Source organism: Anabrus simplex, chromosome 14 (assembly GCF_040414725.1).
Source record: "Anabrus simplex isolate iqAnaSimp1 chromosome 14, ASM4041472v1, whole genome shotgun sequence".
NCBI classification, from domain to species: domain Eukaryota; kingdom Metazoa; phylum Arthropoda; class Insecta; order Orthoptera; family Tettigoniidae; genus Anabrus; species Anabrus simplex.
Window position 1 is genome coordinate 65,332,397 of NC_090278.1, and position 19,328 is coordinate 65,351,724.

General features: G+C 37.2%; 1 protein-coding gene across 1 annotated transcript in view; it reads left to right on the top strand.

Moving 5' to 3' along the window:
* Window positions 1–19,328, top strand: part of Zmynd8 (Zinc finger MYND-type containing 8) — a 415,670-nt gene that overhangs the window by 372,835 nt on the left and 23,507 nt on the right. The gene's annotated exons all lie outside the window — the stretch shown is intronic.

Genomic DNA, 19,328 nt, shown 5'->3' on the forward strand with positions numbered 1-19,328 from the left:
CTGTTCAGCGACAATAACTCGTACACCATTAAACATTCCGGAAATCTGTTCTCTCTTTCAGTGATGTTGCCAGGGACCTCGTAATCAAACTTGCAGTACTTTCCCTGAGAATCAGTATCTGTGAGATTGATTACTGAAGAGGTAAATGCATAAAAATAACTAAATAGTAATGCAGAATGAAGAAAAATGACTTGAAAGCAAGAATTTAATGTAACATATTGCTAGAAATGAGTAAATAGTGAGGTAAAATGGGAAAAAAAAAAAAAAAATTATCTAAAAGTAAAGAAGGACCATGATTAGGATTTATATATATAGCGAGTCCCTAGGCCCGATAATATATTTATTAATTTATTAGACAAAAACTTCAAATGATACAGTTTTGATATGTATGTATATATATCATATTAATGAGGGAATCAAATGGCTTATTTTTCAGGGTTTGGTTTTGACAATGACCCGATATGGGTACTATATGTAACTTGGCATATGTCTACATGGTAATCAAGCTCTTGCTGTGTCCTGCTGGAACAGGAAATTGTCGAAATATTCTTGCATTTGTGGAAACAACCACTGCTCTTTGATTTGATTTTTTAGGACTTTGTATGAATGTCTCTCTCACAATCCACTTCTTTCTTAGGACACAAGCAACCAGTACTAAAAATTTGGCATGCCAGGCATAAATAGCTTTCCTAATTGGTGCATCTTTACCATACCTAGTCTTGAACTTCCATTGCACATCTGTAGGACTCTTTTGGAGAATTGAAACACACAGAAAGTGCGTTCTTCACCAGAAGTTGCCATCTTTACAAACTGGTAACTGCGGTGATTGCGGAAACTAGGAGCATTACCTGTAACATTCAAACGGCAGTGAGTGTGGGAACTACAAGCATATGAGCATTGGCTGTAACGTTCTAACAAAACCATTTAAATTCACTTTAATTTGACATATGTACAAGAGCTGTGTCATTTGTATTTCCTGTGTAATAAATTAATAAGTGTGTTACCGGACTTTAGGGATATGATGCAGCAGTTAAAAAATAACATGTCATCAAAATCCAAGCCCTGGTTATTATAGTGTTTTTACATTAGAGTGAATACATAGCTGTCAGAAGGTGAAGAGTTTCTGTATGTCAACAGGCTTACGGTTCGTACATAGCGTGTGCTTTGGCCACGCACGAGTGGCAAATGAAGCCTGTTTGAGGACATTCCATTTCTTTGAGAATTATTTGGGTTTGAAAATAATCACACCTCTGAATTTAAAATATCCATGACTGTAATGTTAGGTTTAGAAAATAGTGTAGCTCTGTTCAAAATAAAAACCTTGGCAGATATTAACATGTGGAAAAAGGAGTGCAAGTTTGATTATGAGTTCCTTAGTAACATTCCTAAAAGTGAAAACACATTTTCAACATTTTTTACGGTTTATGAATTATTTGAGTTGAATAACTTAGCTAATTCACCTTGGGTAACAAGCCACCATGAGGTGGGTAAAAAGGTTACTAACTTCTCTGTGCTTGCATTACTCCTGCTTCACTTGAACTTCTTTTCATTTTAAGGTACTTTTTTCTTTTATGCCTGAAAAATCTGCTTCTCAATAGTATGTTCTTCTAATGTGATTGTATTTCATCCTCTATTCAATTATAAAGAGTAAAATATATTTCCAGATTTTGATATATCGATGGTGTGCAAGCAGTAGCTTGTATTCCACAATGCTCTTCCTGTCCGTTGTCCTCCTTAAGATTGGTCACGCCTCCCAACCACACGTGGATATGCAGTCCATCAGAACAACGTTCATTGTGTTAATTTTCTTGTGCTGCTGTGTGAAGAAAATGAACCTTATGTGCATTATACTGTAGGAATTAGTAAATACTTAGTGAAAATATACATTCCTACAGTACGAGACAAAAAGGTTCATTTTCCTTTACATAATGGCATAGGAAAATGGACGTAACAAACATTGTTCTAATGGATTGCATATCCATGTGTGGTGTGACCAGTCTTAAGGAAAATAATGGTTAGGAAGAGCATTGTGGGATACAAGCTATTGCTCATGCACTGTGGGTATGCACATTTTAGATGGACAAAAGATTTTTGAAAATAGTGCCTAAAAGAAATTTAACCCTTTGTTGCCTGAATAGTGAAAAATAATAAGTATACTTGATTTTTTCACCTTATTCTAATGGAATATGTTCAAATAGTAAGTGCTAATACTTTCAAATCATAATTTTAATTTTTGGTATGTTTTTGGGGCCTGGTACTTTTAAGTGCCGTCAGGCATATAGGAGGCTTCATATTTCGGTAGATAAGAATGTTCATATTTAGGAATTATATCACATTTATTGTCTCAAAATATTAGTAGAATGTGTTTTTCATACCTAAAACTATTACAAAAATGTAAAAGCAAAATTTAAAGCAAATATGTGTAATAAGATTGAAGTTTCCTAATATTATTTTTCATATGTAGTACATCTTGCATACATCCTATACAGCTGACACATTATGATACTCTTCAAAGCAGTTCTTTTTTTCATTGCAGCAATGAAAAACACTACATGTAGTAAACTTTGAATGCGGTCTTGACTGCACCTTCTTTCTCGAACACACCTCACATCGACCACGGTTTTTTACAAAAACAACGAAATAATTTCCACGATTACTTAGTCTGACATCACTGGGCACAGAATATTTTGTTTTCCTCCTTTTTGGGAGACAAGTTTGCTCTGGTGACTTTGGTGACCTCATATCACGTGAAAGTTTTCCTGGAAGGGGAACTTCTTTCAGGTTCATCAGTCCTAGGGCCACATTACTCCAGAATGCCATTAGAGGGACTTTTTCATGCACATTACAGTATATGATGTAGGCATTGACAAATGCTATCTCAATCATTCCCCAAAATAATCTATACCACCATTTTTGGATCGACGGTCTAAACCATATACGCCTCGAAGTCTGTCAACATGGTCCACTCCACCCATGTGTGCATTGTTGTCTTGCACAACAACCGGGCAATCAACAGTAACATTACTTCCATCCTTCTGTTTCCTAGAAACAGTTGTGGCTTCTGTTCCATGGAAATTAGATGCTAAGCACACACCTTTACTGTCTTTCCATAGAAAAACACTGATGTCCATCGAAGGAAAGCATTACTTTCGGTTTTGAATATGACTAACATGACACCCTCCATACGGCCTGACGGTACTTCTAAGTACCTCACCATTTATTAGCTATATATCCACACCAATTGCAAATTTCATCAATTTGAGTATTTTATTGCATTACAGAAGCATACTTACATGTACTAAGATCACTTGCCGGTCGAATGTAACAATAGGAGCCAAGAAATAATCAATCAAAATGTCATTTGTTTACAGTGATAACACTATGACTACACTCCTAAGAATAAAACAATCTCCCGCGTTTTTCATCAATACCAACCTCAAAAATGAAATATCTATGTTTCAAGAATTAGTTACTTGAAAGTACCATTAGGAAAATAGAAGGGTAGGATTTACTGAATAATTACAAAGCCCTGAAATATGAGATGGTACTTTAAAGTACCGTCAGGCAACAAAGGGTTAAACTCTAAATACCTCTTTTTATTTTTGCTGCATTACTTTTATGCGCCGAAGTTATAATTTCAACATCTATAAATAAAATTTGAATTTGTAACCTAAAGTCAGCTGGAACACCAGTGCCTGGAAAGGTGTAATGGCTCGGTCAAGATCATTTTATTTAATTTTTATTATTTACTTTCTTACTTATATTAATTAAATTCTCTCCAGCACTATGTGTAAGGCTAGTACCTTACTTCACATGGAAATTTAACGAGTTTGCTCAGAATGTTTTAAGCTAACCTCGGAAATTCAAAGAGGCTTTCAGCTTGCAGGAAGGCATAGTGGTCCATAATGAAGAGATATTATGTTATTTATTTATTTTCACAGTAATAAAATGTTAATTATTATCTAAAATGTGTGATATCGTTTGAATGTATGCTTGATGTCTCAAAGTGACCTATTAATCAATGATTTCTCCAATATTAACCCCTCAAGCCAGCAATTTAATCCTGGGCTGTTCACTTCTTAGGCGGTATTTAAATTGAAGCCCATCAGAGATTTAGATACTATCAAGTTAAACAATTCATAATGTTAAATCTACAAAACATAATGTAACGAAAATTTTAAAACTACTTACCAATATCATGCCCAATGCTTTTCAGTAATATATATGTTGACTGAAATTCAGAGTTGTCCATAACCACTCGAAATATTTCCAACACTATATAATTTGGATAAGTTCCACTTTTGGTTTTTGTTTTAGGTGTATTTACAAAACAAGCAAGAAATATTTTTGTTGGGGATGTAGGTACTTTGAAAATGTTCATATATAATTTCCAGGAAAGGCTGAATATCCCGTGTAGAATTGTCAGCAAAATATAAATATCGCAAGATATTTACGGGTTTCTAAAAATGTATCCATGGTGAAATACCTCGTTAGAGTGGGTTTCTGCATTACTCCCATCAACATTACAAGCCCCAAGAACACTTAAATTTCCTCCCTGTCACTTGCTCCTACTTCAAGGCGCATGATGTTGGTTTCAAGGAGGCGCTAAGTATACATTCTGCTGCATACTTATTTCTCTCTCGAACAATTAGTTCAATCACTTTGTCATCAAAACACAGCAGAAAAGCATCTAGAACAGACTCAAGATGCTTTCTGGTGTTTGGCACACCCACGAAGGGGATCTTTTGTGTGCTCGTGGCGAAATCTACCTCTTGCCACAACCAGTGTTGTGTTGTTTGCCACTTCTACAGTAACCTCTTGCTGTCGGTATCACTATCGAAAATGTTGCTTCCCGGTACATCACTTCCACTACTGCCATCTATAAAAGGAATAATCTCTGTGCTCGTAAGAGAATGAGACAGCCCGACCATTCCTCTGTGACTAAGTAGCCTCTAGCCTGTGGAGGGAGAAAAAATATATAGTTCACAAAGCATTCTTGAGATGGCAGGGAAGAATATGTTACCTTCTCTCAGCCTCATTCTAAACCTTGAAACTCAATAGAGCGCATTTCATTTTCTATCAAAAGGAATGTTTATCAATCATTTTCGTATTGGTTCTAATTGTGAAACAGATATGGCATGTGATTTTTGATTTATAAGGTGAAATAAAATCCTGCAAAGGAGCAGTGGTGCGTTTGCAATAGGCGTTTTAACCTCCGCCTGGCCTGGCCTTCTGTGATGCATCGAACCGGCTGAACGAGTATAGTACTCTGGACTTGCAGTATACGGTGATCCGGCTTGAGCAGTTAATCTGCTTAGCGTTATGCCTCTGGGGTGGGGCCTGCTTTTTGAATCAATTTGCATCAGTTCAGGTGATCTTATGCTGCAGATTAAAATTCTGGTTTCATAAGTTAGCCATTGCCTCTGACAATAAGATGATAGGCTACACTTATCACAGGATGAAGTGGTACTCATAGGCACCACAAAGTCTACTTTCTTGCATTTTCTCATTGATGGAAGCTGCGCCCAATAGTTGCCTGTGCTGGTTATGGTACTAAAATGATCGTGTAGAAAAATCTTTCATGTTCCATAATGTGCAGTGAGTGCTGATGATATTCTCAGTTGGTGTTAATGGTTTCCGTAGAGGAAATATTTTAATGTCAAGGTGGCTATGACTGTGACTTCTGCGTGTGTGAGTGAGGATTCTTCTCATCATGAGATATGTTTACTTAAATGCACTTTCTTCATGTTTTATGCACCACATTGCCAAGAAAATGAATGCTGTAATAGTAATAGTTTGATATTTAAAAAAGAAAGCGGGATCTTCAGTTGCTGTGTTGCCTTTGGGATCTTGCATGCATGCTTGCTTACTATGTAACAATATTACTTATATGAACATCATGTTTACTTCTGCAAGAATATTTGGACACTAACTTGAATGCATTCACCATCAAAGTCAAGGTCAAGTGGGGAAAGTCTTTGTTTTCAATGTTTAGGATCTCATCATGATGGTCCTTATAAGGAAGTATGTATAGGAGTGAATTCAGCATGGCTTAACACATTGGCTGCTGGAGCGGTACATTGTCTCGTAAGGCCGTGGGGGTACAAAGTACCACTAACAGGTGATGTTATGCGATTTTCCCTGTTCGGCCAGCGGACTGCTATGGCCTCGTATCAAATCCTGGTGTGCTTGGTTTTCAAATTACAGCTTTTATCTTTTATATATTTCAAATTCAATTTGATAAAGCAATTTTTATCTTGCAAAACTTAATAGATCAGCTTGAAATGAACACTGCATAGCAGATTTCACAGATTGAAGGGCTAGCATCATTATCCTCAGAGTTCGTGAAGAAAATGGCTTCATTTTGTATAACTTAACTCTCTGATAACTGGTATAATAAGTAATAATAATAATAACTTAAATGTTTCCACCTTTTCAATACAATATATTCACAAGATTACAAAATTATACGGTACTAGTTTCGACCCATCTAGGGGTCATCATCAGCCGTATTGGAGCAAAGATCATTTGTGGCGAAATCCTAAGACAATATTATTTTAAAGAATAACAAGTGAAATGAGATGTTATGGTAATAGTTAATAATACAAGGAATATACATAATAAGAGGTTTTTAACAAAGAATAAAGTATAAATGGGGTGTTGTAAAAATTATAATCATGGAAATCAGTAAGTTCTTGTATTGAAATGAAATATGGCTTAGGAAGAGGGCTTAAGGTGGGGCTGAAGGGTGCGGGAGAAAGTGTAATTGTCTTGGAAAAGTACCTTTGATTAAATTTAGGATTGAGTTTAGGTTGGCTGCATTATTGTTTCTGAGGAAAGTGATAAATAGATCGAAGAGTATGTTGGGTTTCTCTGAGATTTCATTGAGATTGTGACTGGCATTAAAGTATTGGTCTAGGTGTATGTAGTAATTTTCCATTATGTTCAGTAAAGGGCCCTTGTTTGCTAATACGAGGATGTCCATGTCTTGTTCAATATTGGTGAAATTATGGTTATAATCTTGCATGTGTCGGCCGATGGCTGAAAACTTGTTGTATTTTATTGCGTTAGTGTGCTCGTGGTATCTGATAATGAAGTTTCTCCTGGTTTGCCCGATGTAGGTTTTTTTACAGGTGGTACATTTAAAATCAGGAGTTTATAGGATCAAATGTACCACCTGTAAAAAAACCTACATCGGGCAAACCGGGAGAAACTTCATTATCAGATACCACGAGCACACTAACGCAATAAAATACAACAAGTTTTCAGCCATCGGCCAACACATGCAAGATTATAACCATAATTTCACCAATATTGAACAAGACATGGACATCCTCGTATTAGCAAACAAGGGCCCTTTACTGAACATAATGGAAAATTACTACATACACCTAGACCAATACTTTAATGCCAGTCACAATCTCAATGAAATCTCAGAGAAACCCAACATACTCTTCGATCTATTTATCACTTTCCTCAGAAACAATAATGCAGCCAACCTAAACTCAATCCTAAATTTAATCAAAGGTACTTTTCCAAGACAATTACACTTTCTCCCGCACCCTTCAGCCCCACCTTAAGCCCTCTTCCTAAGCCATATTTCATTTCAATACAAGAACTTACTGATTTCCATGATTATAATTTTTACAACACCCCATTTATACTTTATTCTTTGTTAAAAACCTCTTATTATGTATATTCCTTGTATTATTAACTATTACCATAACATCTCATTTCACTTGTTATTCTTTAAAATAATATTGTCTTAGGATTTCGCCACAAATGATCTTTGCTCCAATACGGCTGATGATGACCCCTAGATGGGTCGAAACTAGTACCGTATAATTTTGTAATCTTGTGAATATATTGTATTGAAAAGGTGGAAACATTTAAGTTATTATTATTATTACTTATATATTGTTCAATACGGACCAAAAACATGAAATTCATAACCATCAACTGGTATAATAACATAGAAATATATTTCACATATTTCTCACATGCCCTACTGTAGAACAATGAATCAACAGAAGCTTCTAGTACTGCTCTATCCAAAACCAACAGTGAACTTTTCTGTGTGGGGCCATGGTGGTACCTCGGGGTGTTAGGAATTTTTTATTGTAATTAGTAGAACCTTTTCTTCTTCTTCTACCGTATTTCCTACACCTGTGGGGTCGCGGGTGTGAAGTGTGTTGCAAATGTTTAAATGTGGATTTGGCTCCGTTTTACGACCAGATGCCCTTCCTGACGTCAAGCTTCTACGGAAGGATGTAATCAATATTGCGTGTTTCTGTGGTGGTTGGTAGCATGTGTTGTCTAAATATGAAGAGGAAGGTATTGAAACAAACACACATACCCAGTCCCCGAGCCAGAAGAATTGAACGTGATTAAAATTCCCAACCCGGCCAGGAATCGAACCCGGGATCCTCTAAACCAAAGGCCTCAACACTGACCTTTCATCCAGTGAGTCGGACAATTAATAGAAGAGCACTTAAGTGAAATATCACTTCGAATAGGGTTTTACTTCTGATTTACTATATGCACAGTAGAAAGAATGCTTTGGCCATTGGGAGATTTCTTGCTATGTGTTCTGGCAGTCAACTTATTAAATGGAAAGGAGTCACAGGAGTTCCTAGGAGTTCCTTGTGTTAGGTGTATGCCGATCCATCTTAAATCAAAAGTGTATGGTCTGTTCAATGGCACATGGGGCTGAGAGTTAGTCAGTCACCAAAAGTGCCGAGCATTCTCTACACACTATAGATTATGTACATGTTACACTGGTCCTTGGAGGTTCTCTCCTTGATCATGTTACTGACATGATCAGGCAGAGGATGGGAGTTGTTTTCATTCAGGAGAAAATGCAAGAGGGGTGTCTGGGATGGTATGACCATGTCCCGAGGACAACTGGTATCGCAGCTTACGATGCCTACGGTACAACTTCACTGTCGAGGATAAGCGCCCTTGCAGAAGGCCAGTACATGCTAGTCACGTACATGCAGATCGTTCACCTTAAACTGAATGTTAATGATCATGTAAAATGATGCTTATCGATCTGAAGAACGGGTCCTGAATCCGGAGGAAAGGAAGTTAACTTTGAGTAAATAAATATATAAACTACCTGAAAGAGAGAACATATGGTAACACCTGCAAAAATGTCAAGTTAAATAAAATAAAGGTAAAATAATTAGAGTAAAATAAGTTAAAAGGTTTCATTCTCGAAAAAACATCAGGTTCTATCAAATTACACTCAAAATATTTAGAAATAAATACTTGTTTTTTTCTGTTAATTACTTACAAACTTCAAATCTGGAACTTATCTTAATGATGCCCTTCTTTGCCTCTACTCCAACATTTACTGCAAGGTTTTTGAAAAACCATTGCTCTGTCATTGGCCTGGGTCATAGGTTATAAACTTCATGGTTCTGATCCGTATTGAATTGTAAGTACATTACTTCCGCCATGTTACGCCCCTCCCCTTGGCTATGTCAATGACACGTGAACATGACTTCTGTGGCACATGGGACAACATACCACATAGTTTCTGTTAGGCATGTAAATGAGCGAATGATGTGGGTAGATTTGGCAGTTGGAGGAATTAGGACGAGAATTGTCTCGGTGTGTTCACCATGTAAGGATGCAGATGAGAATGAAGTTACCAAGTCTTATGAAGCATTGAGTGACATCATAGTCAGGGTCAACAGCAGGGATAGCAATTTCAGTGCGAGAGTTTGAAATAGAACTGAAGGATACGAAATGGTGATTGGTAAATGTGGGGAAGATATGGAAGCTAATGGGAATGAGAAGCGTTTGCTGGACTTCTTGCTAGTATGGGTTTAGCAGTTACAGATACATTCTTCAAGTATAAGGCTATTCACTGCTACACATGGGAGGCTAGGGGTACCTGATCCATAATAGACTATATCTTAACCAACTTCGAATTCAGGAAGTCTGTTAGGAATGTAGGGTTCTTCAGGGATTTTTCAATGATACAGACTACTATCTGATCTGTAGTGAACTAAGTATCTCTAGGCCTAGGATAGAGAAAGTGAAATCTGTCTGCAAACTAATAAGGGTAGAAGCAGCTTGTAAACATAAAAGAAAGGCTTATCAGAAATGGCTCCAAACAAGGGGCAGTGCAGACAGGAAATAGTAAGTAGATGAAAGAAACAGAGCGAAACAAATAGTTGTTGAATACAAAAAGAAGTCATGGAAAAATTTTGGTAATAACTAGGACAGGCTAGGTCAAGCAGCAGGGAAACCTTTCTGGACAGTAATAAAGATTCTTAAGAAGGGAGGGAAAAAGGAAATGAACAGTGTTTTGGGTAATTCAGGTAAACTCATAACAGGTCCCAGGGAATCATTGGACAGGTGGAGGGAATATTTTCAAAATCCTCTCAACGTACATACATCTAGAGAAAGCATATGACAGGGTACCGAGCGAAAAAAATGTTCGCCATACTAGGGGACTATGGAATTAAGGGTAGATTATTAAAATCAATCAAAGGCATTTATGTTGATAATTCGGCTGCAATGAGAATTGACAGAAGAATGAGTTCTTGGTTTGGGGTAGTTACAAGGATTAAAGAAGGCTGTAATCTTTCACCTTTGCTGTTCATAGTTTACATGGATCATCTGCTGAAAGATATATAAAATGGCAGGGAGGGATTCAGTTAAGTGGAAATGTACCGTAGTAAGCAGTCTGGCCTATGCTGACGACTTGGTCTCAATGGCAGATTGTGCCAAAAGCCTTGAGTCTAATGTCTTCGAACTTGAAAATACGTGCAATGAGTATGGTATGAAAATTAGCCTTTCGAAGACTAAATTGATGTCAGTAGGTAAGAAATTCAACAGAATTGAATGTCAGATTGGTGTTACAAAGCTGGAGGAGGTAGATAATTCCAAGTATTTAGGACATGTGTTCTCCCAGGATGGTAATATTGTAAGTGAGATTGAATCAAGGTGTAGTAAAGCTAATGCAGTGAGCTCGCAGTTGCGATCAACAGTATTCTGTAAGAAGAAAGTCAGCTCTCGGAAAAAAACTATCTCTACATCGGTCTGTTTTCAGACCAACTTTGCTTTACGGGAGCGAAATCTGGGTGGACTCGGGATATCTTATTCATACGTTAGAAGTAAGAGACATGAAGTAGCGAGAATGATTGCTGGTACAAACAGGTGGGAACAATGGCAGGAGGGTACTCGGAATAAAGAGATAAGAGCTAAGTTTGGAATGAACTTGATGGATGAAGCTGTACGCATAAACTGGTCATGCGAAGCAAATGGAGGAATATAAGTTATCTAGGAGAATAATGGACTCTGTTATGGAAGGTAAGAGGAGTAGAGGGAGATCAAGACGACGATGGTTAGACTCAGTTTCTAATGATTTAAAGATAAAAGGTATAGAACTAAATGAGGCTACAGCGCTAGTTTCAAATAGAGGATTGTGTGTCGTTTAGTAAATTCACAGAGGTTTGCAGACTGAACACTGAAAGGCATAACGTTTTATAATGATAATGTATGTTTCTATGTTAAAGAAAAAATACACCTTATTCTTAAAATTTACTTGGTACTTTTAATATAATTTTCAGTGATTTTTGCAAAATAAGATCGTGAAACATCCAGTCAAATCGATTTATATGTTATGGAATCTAATACCTAATTGAAGTCAAATGAGGGATTTTTAAAGGAAAAATAACCAATGGCACACTGGACAATAAAAAATAATACCCAATACCTTAATTGACACGCTAGTTGGTAAAGGTTTGCCGTCCCTGACCTAAATGTTAAGCCTCTTTAAACAACAAAAATAATAATCGTCATCAGATTCTTCCAGACCATTGTGTTCCACTGTTAGCTGGCTTCTAGCTTCTTCTAAGTCGCTTCCTTACCACGAGCCTCACCAGGTTGCCAGGAGCATTGTTTTGCTCGCTGCTGGCCCCAGGCACGGTGTCACCTCTCACCGGCATTGTAGCCTTCCACTGGTCCTCCTGCTCTCTCAGGCTTCGTTGTCGCAATATGTACGCCTTGTAGTATAATCCTTCAATCACTTTGAACTCTTCTTTGAATTAGTTTTAAACATATACCCTTTAGCATTATCTCCTGGGTAACCTATCCTCCTCTATGTGGCACTTCCAGTGAACCTCTCTTAGAAGGTAGCTAATAAATAAATAAATAAATAAATAAAACTTCAAAACTTGAAATCATGTACTTTTCCTGAACTGCTTTTATTCTTGCACTGATCCAAACTTATCACTTACTCTATTTTCTACTCATCCGTGTATGGGAACGTCATTCATTTAATCGTTTTCCTTTCCTAACTGGAATTTATACTGTATATGTAGTAAAATGTTTATTTTATTTTATTTTATTTTATTTTATTTTATTTTATTTTATGGCTGTTTGGTAGACTTCAGAAATGTGTAAAGCTTTCAGAATTCCACTCATTTTGTAATCCTCAGAGTATATATTTCTCTTTCAAAATTGTATTCAAACTCCCAGTGCACCATGTTTAAAAAGTATTGGTATGTGAAAAATGGAAATTCTAAAATCTGCTAATTATACAAAAACATAACTATTACTTTGAAACATTTAGGGGCAATTTTTTAATATCTTTAAGTAAGAATTGCAAGAACCTGTCCTGTCAATCAATCAGCACTGATTTAGGGCTGTCTTTTCTTAAAGGATTTCAAAAGAGTGGGAAATTTGTCAAACGTCTCCCTTCATAAATTATTCCACTTCCTAACTCTTATTTCTATAAATTAATATTTGCCTCAATTTTTCCTTTTGAATTTAAACTTTATCTTCTTATCGTCTGATCCTTCCTACTTTTAAAAACTTCACTAAGGTCATTCCACACCATTTGTCCAGTGTTAGTGTGAAATGTATCAGTTAATTGAGCAACTCATCTCCTTGCTCCCAATTCTTCCTAGCCCAAAGTTTGTCAGAACAAATCGTGCTATGAAATATGAAAATGTTAGAAATTAATTTTGCCCTTAGGTTTGTTATTTAAAAAAACAAAAACAAAACCAGTGTACTGGCCAACAAACTCAGTGCCATGGTGGTAAAGAGTAACACATTTCACACACCGCATGCTGCAAGGGCATGCCAATTTGCTACCAAGAGATCATGCATCACATTTGTAACTACCCTTGGCTGCATCCTGCCTCTACCAGTAGGCTCTGCCATTCCTGTTTTGAAAAGTACTGGGCTTAGGTTGAGTCCTTACAAAAGTTAGCTGCCTTGGTGGATCAGCGAGGATGGTTGCTCAGTTTTACTTCCTCTTAAAACAGTAATCATCACCACCACCACCAACTCATTAGAGCAGTGGTAAGGTGTGTGACTCATGATCCCTGGTTTATGGGTTCCATCACAGCCAAAGTTGTTGATTTATGAAGGGCAGCCAAAAATCTCAGCATTCCTTACTTTGTTATTGACATGTTAAATATCTTTGGAAATTAACCATGTCATAGGAACATACAGTAGAATTCCACTTTTGTTGCTAGATAGCAGCACAGTCAAAATGTATAAATTGGAGATCAGACCACCTGAATGGCACCACTTCAGAAGGTCTACAACTCGGTAACTGCGGCCATGCGATTATTATTATTATTATTATTATTATTATTATTATTATTATTATTATTATTATTGGTATTATTATTATTACATCGATACAGCCAGCGTCTATGCAAGCTAGCTGCCCTCTTTTTTATATTTTCTATGCTTAATTTTTTTGACATTGTAGCCAAGGCTTTTGCTCTCATTCTTCCGCTGAGATATTCCGCTGTTTAGCAAGATGTCTCTGTGGATTCTCCTTTAACTCTGCATTCTGTCTTGAATTTCTTTGGGTTTTATGCCTCCTTCCTTTAGATCTTCATGCTATTCTTTAAGCCAACAAGGGCAAGTTTTCCATTTTTCCTAAAGATCGAGTATTCTATACGCCCATTTATCCAGGTTCATTCTCTTTAGGTGTCTCTAAAAGGTCAGCCTCCTCTTTGTGGTGATAATCTTCTATTGTTTCATACAGTTTCCTCTTGGATCTCATATGGAATGTAAAACCCCCAGACATTTTCTTGGGTCATAGAATTTTCCTGAGAAACTTCCTTCTTTTTCTAATTGTGGGATCCTCTATTTTGGTTAACATCTCTGCAGCATAGAGGTTTCTGGTCTGACTGCTGTGCAATAGTGCCTCAGTTTTTCCTGGAAGGAGATTCATCTGGACCTGTAGGTATTACAGCCCAATTTAAGGGCCATTTCCATCCTCCTTGCTCTCTCTCTCATAGCAATTCCTTTTCATTGCTATTGGGAGTACATATCTCACCAAGGTATTTAAAACTTCTCAACCCTCTCATAATTCCATACACCATTTCAATTTTGCAGGTAGGGTCCATTTTAGCTCAGTCCATGTACATTATTGTTCACTGGCATTTTGGAAGGGAGGGTGCAATCAGTGGTTGAGAGTAAGTTGGATGAAAACCTGTGTGGTTTCCGACCACAGAGGGGCTATCGGGATCAGATTTTCAGTATGCACCAGATCATCATCATCATCAGTTTTCCACTCTAGTTGCCCGGGTGTGGTTTACGAGCACTCTCCACTTCTGTCTGTCCATGTACCACTCTTCTCTCAAGACGACATCCCAGCTGATTCCTCTTGTTCCTATGTCCTCTTTCACTTGGTCCAGCCACCTCTTCCTAGGTCTTCCTCCCGGTCGTTTTCCGGCCATGACTGTGTGTAGCCATTGTTTTGCTGTCCTTCCATCGTCCATTCGTTTGACATGGCCAAACCATTTCAAACGGGCCCTTGTCACTTTTTCATTCAGGGATGGGTACACACCAGCTTGCTCCCTTATTCTTTCATTCCTTACCCTGTCCCTTTTTGTCTTCTGTACCATAGTTCGTAGGAACTTCATTTCTGCGGCTTGTAGTTTGCTGTCCACTTGTTGGGTTGTTGTGCAGGTTTCTAGGCCATATGTTATAATGGGGGTGAAGTATGATTGGAATAGAATCTGCTTTGATCTTAAGGGAACTTGTTCGTTCCAGAGGAGGTTCCGAACTTGATGGTAAAACTGAGCTGATTTTTGAATGCGGTTGTTAATCTCATGCTGTATTCTGTTATCACTTGAAATGATGCACCCAAGATATTTATATTGGTCTACTGTTTCCAGTTGTGTACCTTCCAGCATTATTTTTCCTTTCTTCTTCTGCCTGTTGACAGACATGGTAACAGTTTTCGATTTATTTATTGTTAATCCGTGTGCTTTCAAATGTTCATTCCAGGTGTTCAGCCTCTCTTGGACTTCCTTCTCTGTATTTCCCCAAATTACTACATCATCTGCAAATGCAAATGCATTGATGTCCATATTGTTCTTCTGCTTAATTTGTTTCATGACTTCATCCATGACAGTGATAAAAAGTAATGGTGAAAGGGTACTGCCTTGTTGCACTCCTTTAGTGGTTTGGAACCAATCAGAATTACCGTTTCCTATCTGTACGCAACTGCAGCAGTCTTCATAAAGCATTTTAACTTTCTGGATAAGCCCTTTGAGTACATTCTTCTTTCTTAAACATTCCCATATAGTCTTCCTTGGAACACTATCAAATGCTTTTTCGAGATGCACCAGATAACTGACAAAAATACTACGAGAGGAATAGTTTGTTATGTTTGTTTCATAGATCTAGAGAAGGCAAATGACAGAGTGCAAAGGGAAAAGATATTTGCCAGACTAGGGGCTATGGAATTAAGGATAGATTGTTAAAAGCAATCAAAGGCATTTATGTTGACAACTGGGCTGCAGTGAGAATTGGTGCTAGAATGAGTTCTTGGTTCATAGTTCATAGTAGACGAGGCTGTAATCTTTCACCTTTGTTGTTCATAGTTTACATGGATTATCTGCTGAAAGGTATAAAGTGGCAGGAAGGAATTCAATTAGATGGAAATGTAGTAAGCAGTTTGGCCTATGCTGACGACTTGGTTCTAACTCTTTTCCGCGGGTTGCGTAGTAAAGCGTACTAGGCTTTCAAACCGACTTCCTCTGCCATCTGTCTGCTAAACATGTAACTTCTTGGAATCAATGACTTCCCTATGCTTCCTGGATACAACTGGCATGCATGTAATCCTAAAAGTGTTCTTTTATACGTTTTCTTAGAACAGACAGCTGACTGAATGTAAACACATTGCAGCAACATAACTGCCTATAACCAGTTGAGTGCGGAGGATATTTGTTACGAATTAGATTAATATGTTGACGAATGTAATGGTAGCGAGTTTGAAGTTGTAGTTATGATGATAATAAAGATGTACAGATATCATAGAACTGTGCTCTAAGACATGATTTTATACTGTAAGTCCCAAGCAGTAATCCCCTATTTTCATGGCAGTGCTAGATGTGTTCAGTATGAAAATGAAGACAAAGTTTCTAATTGTTAAGTAGCCTTTTTAGCTGTCTAGGATTTTGAATGCGTTGACTTCCTAGCTGTCAGGTTGGGGATACTTTTTTGACAAATCTTGATATTTCACATACTATTCCATTAGTTTTTATCAAGGCAGTGGACATGGCCAGAGGATTGTTTATTTTGTGTACAGTATCAGTACTGTCTAACTTCACATGCATTACATTTGATGTATAAATTTCTCCTTCAAAACAAGCTAATTATTGCATTTATAAATATCTTGTCAAATAGATCCTCTCTGGAGCTCAATCCTGAGCCCTCCATATTTTCTAGGCAAGTGCAAATTTTAAAGGGAAATGAGGCTCTCAAGCTACAACAATTCATGTGAGATCATTGGACCACCAAAAAACATTGAGAGAATGCGAGTTCAGAGACCATCCACATTTTCCTGTGCTTTCCTATCAAGAAACAATAGCCTTCAAATAATTTTTGACTTTCTGAAAAATAATTATTTTCATTAGTGCAACAAATTGTCAGCGTAATGTATAGTCTGTTTCTGAAACTTGAAATAGACTTATTTGGGCATGTTGAGGAGTACGTAAAGTAGATCCCAGAGAGATGTTAAGTACAGAACACCTGGTAGAAACTGAACCCACAGCCTTCATATTTCACGTCTGATGATCTAGTGGTCATCCTTATTCTGTTGGCAGAGCTACAAGTCTAGCATGATAGCCAGCACAATTGTAGGGTATTCTAATTGCCCAGTATGGGCTCAAATGTGCATGTGTTGGTTCCCACCTGTGTCTGTTTGGCTATTTTTATTCTGTGCTTAAAATCTCTTTGCTGTGGACCATATGTACTCAGCACGACTTGATATGCTTGAAGTCTATTTGTAGGTCAGTGTGGTTATGAAAGCCAATATTCAATATATTCTGTGTATTTCTATTTACACCTATTCACATCTGGTAATGATGTTTATTTGAAACATACAGAATTGGAGAATTTAGTAATCGACAGCAGTCAAATGCACAACAAACTTTATGTGAATTCAAAGGTAAATGTTCAGGGGGTTTAAGTCTGGAAAACGTGGCGGCAAAGTAAAGATCAGATAATTTTGTAGTTAGGCATTTTATGGACCCATGAAGTGATACAATATGTATAGACGCTCGTCTAAAAGCATTAATTTAGACTGGGTTAAAATCTTGCCATTCATTTCTCCTAGCCTGGGGCAGAAGTGTTTCTTTTCCAATTCTCTAATGCTGCTGAATGTTATCCATCTTTGTAGTTGGCACTGATTAGGTCTCTAAAGCACTTATGGATGCATGAGAAGTACTTCATCTAGCTGTAGGTGGTGTGATAGCTCTGTTGTTGCTGCTATGAATGATATGGGCATGCTTTTTTCTTTTGCTAATTTAAAATATTTTGTTATCAAATTCCTCTCATGAAAGAAAACCTGCATGGAGTAGATACTCTCCTGATTTTCTTTCTGATGTGTTCTGATTAGCTATCTTAATCATGTGTGACAGTGATCATAAACAAAGTGTTTGTTGTTTGGTTCATCCCTTCATTTTGTTGCTGCATTGGGAATAATAATGTATTTCTGACCTGATCTCATGGCTATATAATGATAATTTTGGCTGAATTTCCTGATTGTTTTTCTATTTCAGTTGAAATTTGAACTACAAGTTAACTAAGACATCTGCTTTAAATTTTGCAATTTACTCAAAAATCTTAGAATTACTAAGACACTGACAGCTGTATAAGAAAAGCATATTTCATTAAAGAAATATTACAGGGCCTGTTTTCAGTAATTTCATTACACTTTACAAGTCATAAAAGTGAAATAAATGCTTGCCAGTTACTATCTCAAACACTGTCTTGAAAAAAATAGAATAACTTCTTATTGATTTTGTAACAGTAATTGAATATTTAATAGTAAAATTGCTGATCCTCCTCTACTAATGATATCCAATTTTCCCAATTTATTTTTCATCTTAAGAAAATTGGTGGCATTGATTATGAAGATATACTTTAGCCTACTTTCCCCGTAATGGGCATCCTCTTAATATCGGAGGGGGGGAAAAAAATGTGTGGTAAGATTTATTTGATAAGATGCATAACTCGAATCTTACCTTTTGCATCCATGTAACATTATCATTAATTTTGTTATCTACAACAATGTCTGTATTTCAGTCTAATTCTTCTCTTGGCTGGAATTTCCACACTATAGCCTAATAATAGTGTATTATCATGCTTTTGTAATACAATTTAAAAAGAAATGGCACTCAACAAACTAACACCCAGGAACAAGTATACCACCGCTCTAAATTTCACTATATTTTCAGCATCCTTGTTGGTAGTGCAATAAAAATGTCTCTACATCTTCCGTGTAACAGTAACATAGTTAAAATCCGTTGGTAATACGCAAGTAAAAATTTATCTTCTAGATTTGCAAAACTGCAAGTTTAAGATCCACCTAGCCATTGAACCACTGGTAACGATGGACAAATTCACATACCTGGGCTCGGTTATTTCCACCGATACCATGATAAATGACAACGTGAAGCATCGTATCAATGTTGGATGGACGAATTGGTGTTTGCTGACAGGTGTCTCGTGTGACAGGCAGTTGCCTATAAAGATACTTAGACTGTCATCAGACCTGCCTTCATTCATGAACCTAAATGTTGGGCAAGGTAAAAGAAGAATGATCAGCAAATGAATGTTGCGGATGGTGCAATGGTCAGTGGGTGTCGCTCTTTCTGGCCGATTGTGCAAAGAGTACATAGGAGTATCCTTTCATATTGTCCCTCTCAGGCACACCTCTGCGGAGGTTCAGATCTGCCTTTGAGCAGAATACACCCTTACCTTACTAGTGAGAAACTGGAGGGGCAGCAGTTGTGCTGGTACGGGCACGTACAATGTTGAGATAAAAATCATCC